Source organism: Typopeltis vanoorti, chromosome 6, assembly GCF_054136105.1.
Source record: "Typopeltis vanoorti isolate ZY-2024b chromosome 6, IOZ_Tvanoo_1.0, whole genome shotgun sequence".
NCBI lineage: Eukaryota > Metazoa > Arthropoda > Arachnida > Uropygi > Thelyphonidae > Typopeltis > Typopeltis vanoorti.
Window position 1 is genome coordinate 77,571,658 of NC_143554.1, and position 17,921 is coordinate 77,589,578.

The 17,921-nt window shown below is 34.9% G+C and overlaps 1 protein-coding gene across 3 annotated transcripts in view; it reads left to right on the forward strand.

Moving 5' to 3' along the window:
* Nucleotides 1-11,269: 11,269 nt before the first annotated feature.
* The window catches only part of LOC150105598 (sodium-coupled monocarboxylate transporter 1-like), a 30,484-nt gene continuing 23,832 nt past the window's right edge, over nt 11,270-17,921 (forward strand). Inside the window, exons 1-2 of one of the 3 annotated variants that reach the window (XM_090394269.1) lie at nt 11,270-11,288; nt 17,268-17,410. The gene's annotated coding sequence lies outside the window, so the exon portion shown is untranslated. Of the gene's footprint in view, nt 11,289-13,934; nt 17,411-17,921 lie in introns of those variants that run through there. The other 2 variants (XM_090394268.1, XM_090394267.1) reach the window with 2 other exon arrangements.

The following is a 17,921-nucleotide window of genomic DNA, read 5'->3' on the forward strand; positions in this document are numbered from 1 at the left end:
AAAATTGATTTTTATCATTATTACAATAAAAAAGAAAGTTGGATTATGCTGGTACATGTTCATGATCAAAACAAAATTGATGGACGACCTGAAACATGGAGGTGTAGTACTTTTTCGGTATGCAAAGGCATACCGAATGCTACTCATTTGAAACAAGTACATCTCTTTCTTGGTAAGTCGCCTAATGTGAAAATATACCCAAGACAGTTTGACAGATTAGTGTTAAACTAAATCTTTGACCAATGAGAATTGAAAGAAAAATTATCTAAGTGCTTTCAAAGCGCTACTATGCTGTGCTTTAAAACACCACTATCAGCTCGTTTACCTCCAAACAGAGTTGAGTGAATTCCAAAAAGCCAGGTCATGGACCTGCACTTTGACCTTAGGACACGGAAAATGAAAACAAATGGAGTAGTGCAAGGTAGTCTCTACTGCATGAAACATTCTGTCTGTCGGCATAATAAAGTGAAAAATCATTCCACTTTATATCAAGGCATCCTAATAATGAACTTTCTTCCTGAGGAGGCATAAAAATGCTACACATTAATACAGCAACTTGATGGAAAGCTAGTTGAGGGAAGCACTTTGGCTTCTCGAAGAGTATGAATGGAAACAAGATTTTGGACTTTGTTGATGGATTTTGGACTTTGTTGATGCTGACTTTAGTGCGACAGAAACGATCAAGCTGTATTCTTCTTACCAGGAATTGCCTGGAAGATTCCTCATTGTCGTCGATTCCTAGTCTTCAACGATTTCTCGTTATAGATGATGCCAAAAACCAACGTTGAGATGTTCGTGTGTGTGTGTGTGTGTGTGTGTGTGTGTGTGTGTGTGTGTGTAGATATTGTGTTTCACTGTAAGTTATTGTATTTTGATTATATATATTCACTTTTTAATATATACATTACAAAGAGATGTTTCGATATTTTGGGGTCACAAATATTTGCTATTCATGGAATGCCGACTGTAACTAATCTTACTGCGATCATTCTGCAAGAGGTCTGCACAGGAGCATCGTGACATGTAAATGTTTATCGAAAAACAACTGAACTTAAGACACTGGAAAGGGGACACAATAGAGTGATGTACTGAATGTGTAATATTAAATGACTAAAGGTTGTTTGGGTTGTACAGATACAATTGAAACCGCACTCTGTTGGCTACAACGCAAAACGGTATCCACTCGGTAAACATAGCTATGGAATTATTTTGGTCTTCTATATTATATTATTAATACTACTAAATGAAACAGTTAACAAATGATCAGTGACTCCATGCTCCTTTTCCCCTTGGACCCAGCTGCGTAGCTTAGATGGTATCGACGAAGCCCTTCGGTTGGATAATAATTGGACTCGAATACTCTTCATAATGCGAAGACCATTTCAGCTGAAGGTAAGTTAGCCAGTCTCGCAAGATGTGACAGTTTTATTCATTCTTAAAAACGGGTAAACCTACAATCATGCGCAATTTACAGACACATTAGATTGTCTTCATAGTTTTAGTTGCCTCGTTCGTAATCCCACATATGAACAAACAGCAACTTCTTATACTACTTAGATTGTCGATGATCAAGTGTAAAAACAGGAAATATGAAATAAATAAATTATATCATGATAAGGTGCCTTGCTGTAGCATGTTTAGTTCAATTCTTGACAGACAGAGAAGAGATAGTTCGATTTTAACTGCCAACAATTGGATTAGTTTGGAATTCCTTATTCGGGTTTTACATCCTAGTCATTGAAATCGACTGTAGAACTCCTACTGTTTCAGACAACAACACGAGAGACTCTTTAGGAGAAGAAGATGGGTTCTTTTTTCTGCCTAATTTCGAAAAACAAAGTAGGTACGGCTAAATGAGATCCATTTGGTTTTGATTTTATAATCATGCTAACAATAATGATGAATTGAATTCTTCTAAGAGCAGAAATACTTCACGATTCCATTTATTTTCAAGGAAGAAGTGATTTTCTTCTGTCACATGACCGAGTCCTTCTTGTAGAGAGGCTTATACGCTGGTTAAACATGATAACTAATAATTAAGGAAATGACAGCGTACACTAGAAATATAAATTAAATAAACTTTAATATACACTTTCCGATATTTCGGCAACATCAGGTTCCCATCTTCTTGGGAACTTAATAATACAAAGACAAGTGCACGCAAGTACCACATAACAGCAAATGAGAAACGAAGCGAGGACGCTATCGTTTTCCTAAAGTCCTGATGGTGACCCTGGCGGGCTATATTGGTAGTTCTTGGCCTTTGGGCTGAAGTTCTTCTGATAAATGTTTCCCAAATTTGGGACAGTCTCATGTATCCAAATTTGTTGAGGTTTGGCATGTTCCTAAGGGCTGAGGCTGATTCCATGAATAGTCTTTCATATTTGAACTTGCTGTGGTGTATTACTGTGGCTTTCTTCCACCTTATTCTGTGGCGAGTATCCAGAGCGTGATCTGCAAGTCCAGAGTGGCTGTACTGGTGAAATCGGATGTAATCCTTGTGTTCTGAGATTCTGATATTTGCTCTCCTGCCTGTTTGGCCAAAGTAGGACAATTTACAGCTGCAAGGGACCTAGTATACACCAGGTAGGTCTATGGGGAAGTGGTTGGTCTTTAGTGGGCGGATAAGGGTTGCCAATTTTCTATATGGTCTGTAACAAGTGGTCAAGTCATGTTTTTTTAGGATTTTGCTGATTTTTCCGAGGTGCCTCGGATGTAGGGAATGGTGATGGATTTAGAGTAATCTTTTTTGTGAATGGGGGGAGGTGGATTGTGGATAACTAGGTTTAAGTATTTTTTGGATTCTTTTGGAGCGGGGGATAGCCATTGGCTGAGAAAGTGTCAAGGATGTGATTTAGTTCAGTGGTTACGGCTTGATCATTTGAACTGATTAGTTTTTGCACTGTTGAATAGTGCCTTAATAACTCCATATTGTTGTGAGGGGAGGGTGAAGTGAATGTATCTTATACATTCACCAACTAAATCACATCCTTGACACTTTCTCAGCCAATGGCTACCCCCCCAAAAGAATCCAAAAATATTTAAACCAGTTATCCACAACCCACCTTCCCTCCATTCACAAAACAAAAAATTACTCTAAATCCATCACCATCCCTACATCCGAGGCACCTCGGAAAAAAATCAACAATATCCTAACCTTGGAAGAAAGTCTTGGAAGAATAAATATTTAACTTTATTTGTATCATCAACTTCGTACAGGAATATGTTTTCCTAATTTCAGTGAGTAACTGAATTTGGCAAATGAAGAGACATTAAAAATAATGACGAGGGACACAGAATAATGATCCTTAGTACATTATTTATTATTATTTAGCGTATGGAAATCTACATGCAGTTATAAAGGTACATAAGTCAAAATAAATATATAAAAAGTAAGTGACAAACAATTAGAATAAAACAAAGACACATACTTTCAACAAACAAAACATTTATAGGTTAAGATCAACTTGTCTGATCCAGTCTATAGCAGGCGGTGTCGCCTCCAGAAGTCGTTCTTTGACCTGTGTATGCACGAAGACTGCACTCAGTAGAGATGTGGTGGATTGATTGATTCGGGTACCGGCAGTCGCATTCTGGTGAGGGAATTTTTCCCCACTTGTACAAAGAGCTTGCATATCTTCCATGTCCGGTGAGAATCCTGTTCAGCGTTGTACATTTCTTTCAGTTCAGTTCCATACCCGGGATGTTGAGACGATGCCTATCAAACCAAGTTTGGAGTTGGGCATTAGTATTTATTCTCCACGTTCGTTTCTATTGTTCTTTGGTATTGTAGTTGGTCGTTGTCAGGTGTTTAGCTTTACAGAAAGGGGGCTTTCTTGATTTCAGTCTGTTGAGCTGTAGCTGTAGTATGTCATTGTGTATAGGCAATTCAGTATTTCTGAGTATTTTATCATATTCACGTAGTAGAGCATCATGTCTTCGTAGGTTTGGTGGTATTATGTTACTCAGTTATTTGTAGCCAGTAAATAGGAGTTGTTTTTAGGGTTCCAGTGAAAATTCGCATTGTGGTGTTAAGCTGGCGATCAATTAGTTTGGTATGGCAGCTGTTGAGCCAAACAGGAGCGCAGTGCTCTGCCATCGAAAAAAACCAATCCGAGTGCAAATGTTCTTAATGTGGTTGCTGCTGCATCCCAAGAAGTGCCATACAATTTCTGGATGATGTTGTTTCTAGTTACTATTTTCAGCTGTGTTTTCAGCATGTTTCTTATATGATAGGGTGCGATCAAATCAAGTGTAACTCCTAGGTATTTAGGATATTTGTTATGGTGTAGAACTGAATTTCCAAATCGGATGTTCAGCTCGTCATGTGCCAGTTTATTGCTGAGATGGAATGTTGACACTTCAGATTTACTTTGGCTTGGTTGCAGTCTTCATTTCGTAAAGTAGTTATGCATAGCAGCAAGGTCATTTGTGAAGGTTTCCTCCGTCCATCTTAGTTCTCTGTTTCTGGTGGCTAACGCTATGTCATCCGCATAGCAGAATTTTCTAGACGCTGTATCTGGCAGGTCAGCTATGTATAGGTTAAATAAGAGAGGGGACCAGTACTAGGCCGTTGTTGAGTTTCTTCTGATTACTGATCCTTAGTACAGAGATCACATGAAGGATACTTGCAGAAGAATTAAATCAATATTACATCAAAAGCGTGTATACTCACATCAAACAAACAACAATTGCATATGATGATGTAGTATTCTCAAGTACTTTCCATTTTAATTTTATTTATTTAATTTTATCCATTCCACTGTCCATTTTGCAAGAATTTATCTAATCAGAATATCTGAGGGTCTAGAAAGTTTTCATAAACATCTAGAACAAAAAGAACAAAAATGATAAAGCAACTGACATAACCACAAGAAAGAACATACTAGTAGCAGAGTTCTGAAGGTAACTTATGCTACTGTATCGTCGTATGTTCTTTCTTGTGGTTATATCAGTTGCTTTAATATCACTTCTAGTTTATCAAACTTTCCAGACCCTCCCTCGTAGTTCATAAGGAAAAGTAAAAAAAATTCCTGACTCATACTTCCTGTTTCCGTTTGTTATATTGCGAAGAAACTTGTTGTGTCAGATATAATATCCGATTGGACAAAGAAATAATTCGTCACGCAACCTCAAAGCAACTTATTTAGTTTCGTAAGAAATAGAACAGTAATATCACATACTGTACTTATAGATAAAAGTAAATAAAAATAAAAATAACACAGCTTGAGTAATTCAAAAATATTAAAAGTATGAGTAATTCAACATACAAATATCATAAATTAAGGCAGAACATGAATACTATATCAGTGTAAATACAAATGCAGGTAAAGGCAAATCAGTAAAATTGATTAATTTGGCAAATATAGTTGGTAGAAAATATGATTTTAAAGGATGTTTGATGTTAGAATACTTTAAGAAAATATATTATGAATTATGCAATGAGGGGGTTAGACACAGTAGGAGCAATATATCTCCAAAAAAAATCAATAAACCTTTGGAAGAAAGAAAAAGAAGAAAAACAGCGAAATATGAACATTTAAAATAAACAGAGAAATATTCCAGATAGGGTTGCAAAGAAGGACGATTACATTAATTAATGACCTTTCTTGCAGATTCATAAAATGTTCAGTTTTTATGAATCGGAGAGACGAGGGTTACAAAAATTACAAAGTTAATTTCTAAATCGATACACACCCTCTGTCTAAAACGAAACCGAACTTTTCGAAAATAGAAGCTAGCGGCGCCACGTGTTGTATCTTTTCGGAGTTGGGTATTCACCTCTAAAAAGATACAACACGTGGTGTATGTTTCAATCAGTGTTCATTAGTGTTGTGTCAATTGTTTATGACATTTGTTTCATTAGAGGCTGAGTTGTAGTGCAAGAGTGACAGTGTGTTTTGAGGAACGGTCGGTCGCCACGACATTTATGCGGTACGCGACGAATTCTCGCTATCAATCGCTTCACAACTTCGAGACAGAACTTACCATTGATCGTTTGGCCAGGCGGAACGAATTCTTTATGGATAATGCCTCTTGGAATCGTAGAAACAAATCAGCAAAAAACAAAACTGACTTCTCCAAGTGACGCTTTTTCGGATTCATCTCTTCTGGTGGTCTCCACTCAGCACTCTGTTTCGGGCTCATACTCAAAACACCACGTTTCGTCACCATTAACGATCGTTTCAAGGAAGTTTCGATTCCTTACGAGCGGTTTTAATGAGGTCCTTGCAGTGTTCAATTCGATATATTTTTTGGTCGTCGGTCAACTTGTGGGGAACGAATCGCGAATTCAATTTACGAAGGCCCAAACTCTCGTTCAAAATGTTGTGCACAGTTGATTTTGGAATCCCCAATTCATCTTCAATCAATCTGATGGACGATTTCGGGTTTTCTTTGAAGAAATCACGCACTTTTGGGATGTTAACTTCGCTCAGTCAAGTTTTTGGACTGCCCGGCTTTTCATCGTCTTCAAGCGTCTCACAACCACTTTGAAATCGCTTCAACTACTCGTAAACTTGAGCACGGGATAAGCATTCCTCACCGTATGCTTTTTGAAGCATTTGATGCGTTTTGGTAAAACGTTTACCAAGTTTAACACAAAAGTCAATCGCAGCTCTCTGTTTGAAACTCAATTTCCGACCGTTCAACTCCTTTTCAAAAAACACACTGTCACTCTTGGCACTATAACTCGGCTTCTAATGAAGCAAATTTCATAAACAGTCGACACAACACTAATGAAGGTTGCCGCTTTCGACAACAAAAAGATACAACAGGTGGCGCCGCCACTAGTTTCTTCTATTTTCGAAAAGTTCGGTTTCTTTTTGGACAGAGGGTGTAAGAAAGATTGAATTAAGATTATTTTATTTTAAAATTAGGTTTTGTGTTTTCAGGAAAAATAATTATAATTACTGTATCTTGTTAATGGTATCATTGCAGATAAACACGATGATGATAAGAAACGGCTGTTCTAAGAATCAAAGTGTTGCGACAGAGCAGCGTGACTTAACTGATCTGTATTAGTCAGCAGTTTAGAAATCAATTGTTTATAGAATTGAGCGTCTATTCAGAGATGTATGGAATGTTTATTATGATTACTAAGCAGTAAACGGAATGTTACACCACGAAAACATAAAATTGGCATCAACACTATTAATCATTTTTTCTAATAAAATATTTTATACTTTTTTGAAAACGAGTAGCACTGAAGATGCCAAATTAACTTTTTTTTCTCTTGAGATTCACCCGACTCTGTACATGAAATGGAGTGAAAGTTTAAATAAACTCAATTCAAGGTGCTTCCATTTGATCGACTGGGAATAACCTTCGCTGGCCAAACAATTTATTATCTTAACAATCTTGTGACAAGATGAGATCAAAAACAAATTAATACACATTTTTATTCTTGCTAATATTCCTCTTCCCAAAATATACTTGCCTTCTTTCTAAGCTAATTTCAAGTGTCGATCTGTATTTCGTTATTTTGTTAGCATTGAATGGTATTGGTTTTTGTTATTTGATAACATAAGATAAAATATAAATCTCTAGAAGAAACCCTTCATTTTGTGTGTATGAAAACCGATTCTGGTAATTTGTAATGAAAAACAAAATCATGTATTTGATATTTGAAGGGTGTGAATGGAACGCTTTCTTTCTTTGGAACAAGAAGATTAAATTATGAAGATAATTTTGCGTATTTTATTAGAATGTTTACCCTTTGGTATATTTTATGTAAAGCAGATAATTAGCAAATTAAATTTCTATTATATGTTTGCAAAATGTAGTTTTACAATTTTATTTCATGTTTAAACTAATACAGAAAAAAATTCGAGGCCATTATTTTAAAAAACGATAATAGTGAAATTATTAAGAAAACTAGATTTAGTCTTCTGTGGGAGAAGAATCCCTTACAAACGGCGAAAAGTGGAGGTCCTGTGAAAATAAGTGTTATATTTGTATGTTTTAATCTGTATTCATTTGAAGAAAATAAATATAAGTTAAGAAGAAAATGATAACAGGAAGCATACAAGAGAGTTAATTACATTCATACATCAAAGAGTTTAAGTTATTTTAAAATAATTTTTTTATAGTTAGTTTTAATTTTTCCAACTCTTAAAAAGTGATCTAAAGTCGCATCCTTTTCTGAGCTCAAAATTACAATTATTATTATCTTTGATAAATTTAGTTTAATCCTTAATCCAAGTGTGAGCAAACAAAGTTTGCGCCTGAAAATATCTTCAGGACTGTAGCAAGGTAGTGCAACTTTTGGCAATTCGGTGCAAAGGTGGATCAAGATCTCATCACTCATCTGGGTCTGCCTCCCACTAAAAAACTCAATAAAGTTCGAAACCGGTCTGGGTAGTGGCCCTCCCTTCAATGCATAGCATTATGTCCGCAAGGACATGTGCTTTGCATGGTGGGAGATACTGAGACAAGGAGTGATGAGAGCTTGATCCACCTTTGCTCCGAGTTGCCAACAGTTGCACCACCTTGCTACAGTCCTGAAGATATTTTCAGGCGCAAACTTTGTTTTCTCACACTTGGATAAAGGATTAAACTAAATTTATTATAGTCTAACTAAGTCAAAATAAACTTCCAACATTATTATCTTTGTCATTTTGAAATAAGCTTCTTTAATCCTTATCTTGTGTTCATTTGAAAATGCAAATACAATTATTTAGTTTAATTTGCATTTTATTTTTTTAAATGCACTTAAATGAAGTGCATTTAAATAAATTATTTTATTTAATATTTAAAATGCACCAAGAGAAGTGAGTTCATTTTTAACATAGAATTATTTACAGAACATTGACCAACTAATTAGGCATTAGTTTTATAAATGGACTGATTGCTGCTTTCCACTTCTCTCACAAATCAATATCGCGTTCATTTACAAAATATAAAGTTTGTGCTTTAATTTTTCTCTCCACAGCATTCCTTAAATATAATTAATGAGAACATAATCAAAGATTTTAAATTTCATGCAGGATAAGTGGATTTTTGTTTTCTAAAATGGTCGACCTTAATCCACTTATGGATTAGGAGCATAAAAATGGCTGTTGTTAGCAGGACTTTTTAAGCGTCGTATTGCCAATGACCTTTCTGTATCATCGTGACAAAGCCGGTTACAGAAGATTAAAGACGTTGATGGCATTGTACCACAACGCCTTCTAGTGAACATATGGAATAACCATCTGTTAGCATGATTCATACACTGTTTCTCTGGGGTTAGTCGCCTTATTTCTTTATATCTAATAACAATATGAAACTTCTTTCTGACTGTCATTGAATCAATCGGCATGCCATTTATTTCAACATTTTCGCTCTCTTCAATTATCGTACTTCACATCATAACTGTAATTAATGGTGAAACCCTTCTAGGCTTCGAGACTCCAAAGCTCAGTTTGTATAGATGAGCCCCGGTTCATAGATAGGATTCGAACCCGAGTTTGAAAGACTCGAGTTTTAACCTTGTCTATGACGTGAGGAATCTCATATCGGGTTTTTACAATCGTCGAGATGGAAGATATTAGAGGTCCCCATCTAACATAAAATAACATAAAAAATAAAAAATGATTTTAAGGGAAAATATTTCACTGTGAGCGGGAGAAAATTGCATTAATATGAACCGGATGGTATGTCATTGTAAAATGATTCAGGTGAATCACAAATGAAGTTATTCGATGATGTTCATTTCGTTCATTTCATAAAATATCATAATACGATATGATATCAGATAGAGCTGACGTGCAGCAAGGAGATTCCGATAATCATTGGAGGTGACATTCAATGTGTGGGTCTTTATGAAAACCAACAGCTGATATTGACATAAGCATTGTCTTCAGCAATGCTTATGTCAATAAGCATTCGCGCAAGTCCAATGATATTGTAGAATCAGATCCGCTGTGTATTTTATACTGCTGTACTGCTCATGTGGTATATACAAAAATTCACTATATTTTCTCGTTCACAACGCCATATTTCCCATATCAGTAATTTTTGAAATAATTTTTATTAAAATAATTTTTATTATAAAATATCTTTCCTATCTGGTTAGGGTTTGGGAGTATTTAGTGGACTTACTATTATTATTATTATTTTATGTTGAGCCCATACATGAAAGGTTGGTTGATCATCCTATAGTACATTAGTACTAGAGGATGCAAGGCCGTATTCATGGGTGTGCGAACTGTGCCGTGGCACAGGACCCCGCAAAGTGCAAGAAATTGAAAAAAGAAAATCAATTATTTTTTTAATTATTATATAAATTAATATTGTAATTATTATATAAAAAATATTATTATATAGAAAATATATGTATATAATTTTACAAGTAACTATTGTTGTTATAGTAAGCGAAATAAGATCGTAGCACTAGAGCGGTAGTATTTGAAACTACTCTAAGATATATAACAGTATCGTACAACATAGTGTTAAATAGGGAAAAGTGCATTTTAAAACAGATGTTTTTAATAATTTTAAGGAGTTTTTGATTTTAGTTTATGATTTTATGAACAAGTAAGTATATACGTACTGTCGTTGAAATTTTTTTATGTGACATTACTTGCAAAACATTTTAAAAAATATATTTTGTAAACTGGTTTTAGGTTATCCGACATCAGAATTTTTCTTCAATAGCAGTTTTCAATCTATATTAGATTTATTTATTTTATAATATTATCTATTTTAGATATATTTTATTTAGCAGGTAAGTAAATTTGTTTTAATTTATTAACTTATTTTATAATTAAATCTATCGTATTTAATTCTAGAGTATGACAAGTCGTGAGAGAGATCATTGTGGAAGAAAATACCCAAGTGAGCATGAAAAACGAAAGCGAAAACAAGAAAAAGAAGCGGCTGAGGAACGTCAAAGAAATTCACTGTTTAAATTTATGAAGTTGAGCTCATATATTTGTTCAGATATATCAGTTGATAACGGGAGTTCTGAAATAACTACAAACAGTTCTTCGGCTTCAACATTAATTAATAATGAGAGTTCTGAAATACTCAAAGGAAGCGGAGAACATGACGCGTTTGGTCAAACAATAAGTATTGAAGATCCTAAAGCTGAGACACCAGAGGAAGGCGAACTATTTACTATTGATGATCGAGCAACAACGCCCAAAATTTTGAACAACGCAACACCAGCACAAATTGTACAACGTGGTCCACCGTCTCCTCTGATTGAAAATGATTTTCCAACAGATGTCAAGAAGAGGTGTTTTTCCACAGCCTACTATGTTAGGACAATTGCAAACGGAAAGAAGCAAAACAGAAGATGGCTTGTATATTCTAACTCTTCCAACTCTATTTTTTGTTTTTGTTGCAAATTATTTTCTTCTGGTAATAATTTTTTATCTAATAATGGCTTTTCTGACTGGCGACATGTAAGTGAAAGATTAAAGTTGCACGAACGAAATCCAGTGCACATGAAATGCATGTATTCATGGACACAAATGGAATGTAATTTAAAAAAATCACAATACAATTGATCAGGCAAATCAAAGTTGAAGCCGAACGGTTAAGAAATGTTTTAAGACGAATAGTCGCAGCAATTCTTTATTTATCCGAACATAATTTAGCTTTTAGAGGTAATTTTGATACTTTGTACACAGTCCATAATGGTAATTTTTTTGGAATCATAGAATTAATTGCAGAATTTGATCCACTTTTAAAAGATCATTTAATGCGATGTTCGGAAAAAAAATTATAGGTAAGAAACAAAATTCGCATCTATCACCCATTCTGCAAAATTAATTAACTGTTGATATGGGAACCAAAATTCAACAAAATATTGCAAGTATGATACGACAGGCAAAGTACTGTTCAATAATTCTCGATTGTACTCCTGATGTTAGTCATCAGGAGCAAATTTCAGTAATTTTTAGAATTTTACATATATTTGAATACAAATTCAAATATATATAATGTTTTACACATATTCGTGAACACGTTTTGACGTTTTTGAATAAATAAAATCTTAAATTTTCATATTATAGAGGGCTAGGGGATGATAACGGAACGAATATGAGAGGAGCATAAAAGGGAGTCCGTGCTTACATTTCAAATGAAAACGAAAAGGCATTTTATACTCCTTGCGCCTGTCATAATATAAATTTGATTGTCACAAAATCATCAATTATAGCAATATCTTTTTTTAATGTTATACAAAAAATATATACATTATTTGCTGCCTCAACTGCACGTTGGGACATATTAAAGAAATTTGTTAAACAATTAACTCCAAAACCGTTATGTGATACAAGATGGGTTTGTAGAATAGAATCAGTTAGAGCTGTACGTTTTCAAATTCCAGAATTTTTAAATGCACTAAATAGTGCACTAAAATGCACTATTTAAAACTGCATCAGATAATACTATCAAAGTAGAAGTGGTTTCAATATATGAACAAATAGATTCATTTGAATTTATACTAAGCCTTGTAATTTGGTACGAGCTTTTGTCAAAAGTTAATTTAGTAAGTGAAGTATTACAAAATGCAAAAATTCCCATAGAAATAGCAACTAAGCATATTAAAGAGTTAGTGCAGTACTTTGAAGAGTAGGGAATATCAGGATTTGATAGCTGTTTTGAGATTGCTAAAGAACTGACAATCTATTAGAAATAGAAATTAAATTTAAAGAAAGTCGAGTACGTCGAAGAAAAGTATGATATTATAAATTAATTATGAAACGCCTGATGAATCACACATAGGTGATAACAAAGATAATTTTAGGATAAATTTATTTTTTGTTAATTTTAGATACTGCTTTACAATCTATCAAAAAAAGATTTGAATTGTATGAAATTCACCCAAAATTATTTGGATTTCTTCATGATATGAAATTAAAAAGAAAAAAGACAGAAAATGAATTAAAATTTTGCTGCAAACAGCTGTTTCAAAAATTAAATACAGATATTGATGAATCTGAATTTTGCAATTAATTAATTATTTTTAAAAATATTGTTACAGAAGATGCACCCATTAATATTTTAAAATTCATAACTGCAAATAATTTGTCGGATATTTATCCAAATATTACTACGACATTTAAAATATTATTGACCAGTCCAGTTACGGTCGCATCAGCAGAAAGGTCATTTTCCAAATTAAAATGAATAAAATCCTATTTGCGATCTTCTATGTCTCAAGAACGTTTGTCGTCCCTGGCAATAATATCTATAGAGCATGAAATTGCAAAAAATTTGAATTTTGATAGCCTTATAAATGATTTTAATAATAAGCGCATTAGGTTAAATAAAATTTAATATATTAAGATTTCTTTTAAATCTTATAAGTTGTTATACATATATTTCTTTGTTTATAGTAAAAATTGATATTTTTTTCATATTTTTATATTATTATTTATATTATTAAATAAATCATTGTTCTGGATTTATATGATAACGTGTACTTACATAATAAAATAATATATCATGTACATTCAAACACATTTATTTTTTAACTAATTTTTACCTTTACTTAAATTGATGCTAAAGAGCATACTTGTTTATTTATGTGCATAAATATTTTCATATTTGATTTAATTAATTAACAAGATATTCTTCCATTTAAAATTTCCATAAATGTTACTAACTTTCAGGAGTCCCGCTTTTTCATTTCGCACAGAGCCCCGCAAAAATGTAGAAACGGCCCTGCATGTATGGGTAGTGGGTTGGGAAAGAAGGTACTTGTTCACATTTGATTTGAAGACTGTGTATTGTATTCCTTGGGGAACACAACAGGAGAGAAGACTATTCCACAATACAGCAGTTGCCGGGATGAAGGAAGAGGAAAAAAAAACCTGTTTGTGGTTTTCAAGGTGCACTGTGAATGGATGTTGAGCAGCAGCTGCACGTGTTTCAACGAAAGTACTAACACGTGCAGCTGCTACACGCGTTAGTACTAAGTGTGGGAATTATTGATGCTATTTCGGTTGAGCATTTCCCATGGACATATTTGTAGAATACACATAATGCGGAAACCAATCGTCAGAACGAATGTGGGAGTAGTGAGTTGGTAAGAGATAAGTCATACTGTCTCTCTCTCGTTACAGATGGCTCTGAATAGGGGTACTTTATTTTGAATCACCCTGTATAAGTTTTATTTCTGGTCAATTATATGAAATTACACTAAAGTGTAATTTTATTGGAATTCCTATAGAATTTTAACCCAACAAACGCTTGACATATCTTTGCATGCTAGGAGACCTAGTAACATGAGAAAATATGCACAAAATCGAAATATAATCGATCAAAAATTATTCATTGAAATTCATCAGTTTTAACATATACTTCTTGCGCAGAGGTCAACATACACCATCGTGTGACGAAAAAACAGTCATGGCACCCACCTTATTAAGGAGGGTGCCATGACCTCCTTTCACTGCGATGCCTGAAGCAATCCTATGGGGCATACTTTCAGAAGCGTAAGTTAGTGATCAGTGCGAATTTTCGACCATTCATCCTGTAGGCATGTAATAGGATCCTGGACTGTTGTGTGGCGAACGTCTCTTGACCTCAAAGGACGCTTCAGTTCATCCCGTAGATGCTCAGCAAGGTTGAGATCAAGGCTCTACGGAGGCCAATCAACTGTAGTGACGTTCACGTCCACAATCCACGCAGTTACAGCAAGTCTTATGACGGTGCATTGTCTTGCGTAAACAGACAATTGTTATTTCAGTAGAAACGCCACAAAGTAGGAAGTAATCCATTGTCCACAATGTCTAGATATCTCTCGGAGTTCAATGTTCGTGGCACCAACAGAGGTCCCAGGACGAACCAGGAAAAACAGGACCATACTATCACACCGCCACCTCCGAATTGCATAATTCGGTTTACGCACACTGCTAAGAGACGTTCACCGGGCATTCGCGGTCCTATACCCGTCCATCGCCCTCGCTCCATAACACAGCTGTCCAAGATTACAAGCTCTTTGCACCACTGAAAACGACGCTGGATGTTGGTTCGTGTAACGTGGGGCTTGCATATTGCGGTCCTCCCATGGAAAAACCATGGTAGGACCGCATGTTGTGAAACCCATGTTATGAGCCTCGGTTCTGAGATGTTTTTGTGCGAATTCCCGTTCCAGTGGATTCCAGTAACTCTACATTCAACGTGACAGTCGACTGATAGTAGTTTTTATGTATTATCCTTCGTAGCCCCCTACGTTCACGTTCGGTGAGTGTGTTGGGTCGTTCAGTGCGGGTAGCTTGCAGTTGACACTCTGCACTTGCATCTTAGTATGGTATCACTGACTGTTGACCTGGGATGGTCCAATTTGTTAACAATTTGCCAAAGAGATAGGCCAGCAACATGACATCCTATCACAATTTTTCAAGTTCCATCAGTTCCCTACTCGCAGTCATTTCACCCGGAAACAGACTTGGGAGCATAATATTCCTCCAATTAGCTACAAACACGTCACTCGTTACCTAGCACGATGCACCTTGTCCATGGGGGGGGGGGAAGAGGGTTGTTCGTGGGCTTCTTTTCAAGCAGTGTATATCTTTTATATCAATTTAACAAGACGAAGGAAGGATTGTCTGTGAATAAATTTGTTTTCAAAACTTTAAAGAAAAGTTAAACAGGCAAATTATATAACTTAATTATATCAGCTTATTATACAGTGACTATTTTGTTGTATTAAAACCTCAGTCTTGTCCTGTTTTTATTGAGATAAGCAGAGAAATTTACCACTCACTTATCTGAAAGGAAATTTGCCTTAATTCAAGGTTTCCTCTCATGTAGTTGTGTAATAACGAGTTCAAGAATTATCACTTGTGCTGAAGCGTACGATAACGGAAGCTGCCAATGCACAGAACGGAAATGATAACTTAAAGTGGGGAGGTCTGTGGGTAGAAATGGAGCTGTTTGTTGCGAGTCTGATACGCTGTGTGTGTGTGTGTGTGTGTGTGTGAGAAAATTGTGTGCGCTTTAGGTTTACGTGAATAACGTCAAGAGGAACGTATCGGGATAGCGTACTTAATGATTGAAGCGAATGTGGGTCTCAAAAATTAGTTATCTATAGTGAATTAGGCTGGGCCCTATATAATCAAGGATTTATTTGGCATTGGTCAATTCATCTCAGAAATTGAGGAAGGAGGAGTATAAGTCTGAGTCGAAAAGTGAAAGATTTTATTCATCTTCATCCATCTTCAGGCAGAAATCAAGATTGTGATGCAGTTTAGTGAAGAGACTCGTACCTTCCATCATGCTATTAATAATGTACCTTTGAAAATTCAGCAGCTGTGCAAATGTTTATCAAGCACACAATCTGAATTAGTGTTACCACAGATTGGTGGCGGTAAATATTATGAATTTAATTAATGCAGATTTTCAGTATTCCTTATTACGTAATCGTATTTCTTACATTTTAAAATTTTGATAAGGTGTAGTTAGAGATAAAAACCATATTTTCTAGGCTATAAAAATGACTGATATACAAAACAGATGCATGCTGTTATGACGTGTGGTTTTACGATGGAGGCTTGGAAAGTGATAAACAACTAGAACAAAATGATATTAAAGAACATGCCAGTAGCAGAGTTAAGAGGTAAGTTATGCTCTTATATTCTTATATCCTCGTATGTTCTTTCTTGTGGATATATCAGTTGCTTTAATGTCACTTTTGTTCTAGGTGGTTATCAGAGGATTCCAGACCCCTCACTTGTATAAGAAAGAATGATTTTTGAATTTGTCACACACGACAAAAGGCATTATCTAGGATCATTATGGACATATAAGACCGTAAAGAGAATATATTCAATGATATATTTAATATATTTTATGTTCAATACTATATTATGTTAAATGCATGTATTCTAAGGCGATTTGTGTAATTTGAGAGGGAATGGAAACAAAGCACGTTTGTGAAAGAAAAAAATATCCAACTGTGTAAAGAGACTCCTTAACTTGCCTACAGCAAAACAAGCCTGACACGCTTGAACGCATCATTAAAAGTATTACCAAACGGCTCGTGTTGTTCTTCGTAGGACTAGTAAGAGAAAAAGTTCTCTATATCGTATCATCTTTCTCTCTGTTAATTATTCTAAACCAAATATGTTAATGTGTCATTTGGAAAAACCCAAGAATGATCTTGCAAGTTTAAAGTTAGAACACGGGAAGAAAAACTGTAATTTGCTTCTGAACATATTTCTCTTCTGTTACATCCTTCCGTAGTGAGGCAGTAGATGTTTCTTTTGTTTGATGTATCTAGTTTAATTATAACCGAATCGCGTCTGATAAATTTATTTTCATTATAGAAGCAATTTTGTCTGCAACGATGTTATCTCATCAGGTTTTTCTTGTTCACTCTTGTGGAACGCCAACGCCTATAAGAAGCCTTCAGAGTTCGATGCGTTGAAGATTCACTGTGAGTTCGAAAATTATTGCCGCACTACACGAGGTAAGTGTTATCGTAATACTTAGAGGAATTTAGAGAAAGTTCATATGGCGTGTATGGGTAACTTATAGTTTGAAACAATATTTATTAACAAAGCACACTGAAATCCGTTAATATCTGTAGATGCTTGGTTTTCATGAAGTGCATTGATGTTTAGATTACCATAGAAATACTCTTAAATTTCGTTAACGTTTGCATATTTATACATGTAATTGATTAGATTAGTGCTGACGCAAACATGCGGCATGGGTCATGATTGCGTCATGAACTTGTAAGAGTTCTCCATGATTAATTATCTGATTAAAAGAGAAGGGATAATTATTACAATGACATCTTTTTACGAGTGTGCAAAATAGTCTAAGTCTATATCGAGAGGGTTGGAAAGAAATATCCTTCGTTCTTTAATAAGATCACACCGAGGTCGCTTTATCAAAATAACGAAGAAATCTACGACTTAATTATGTGAAAATTGTAATACAGTTATCACGCGACCAGTGGGGACTTGTGGCGTGAA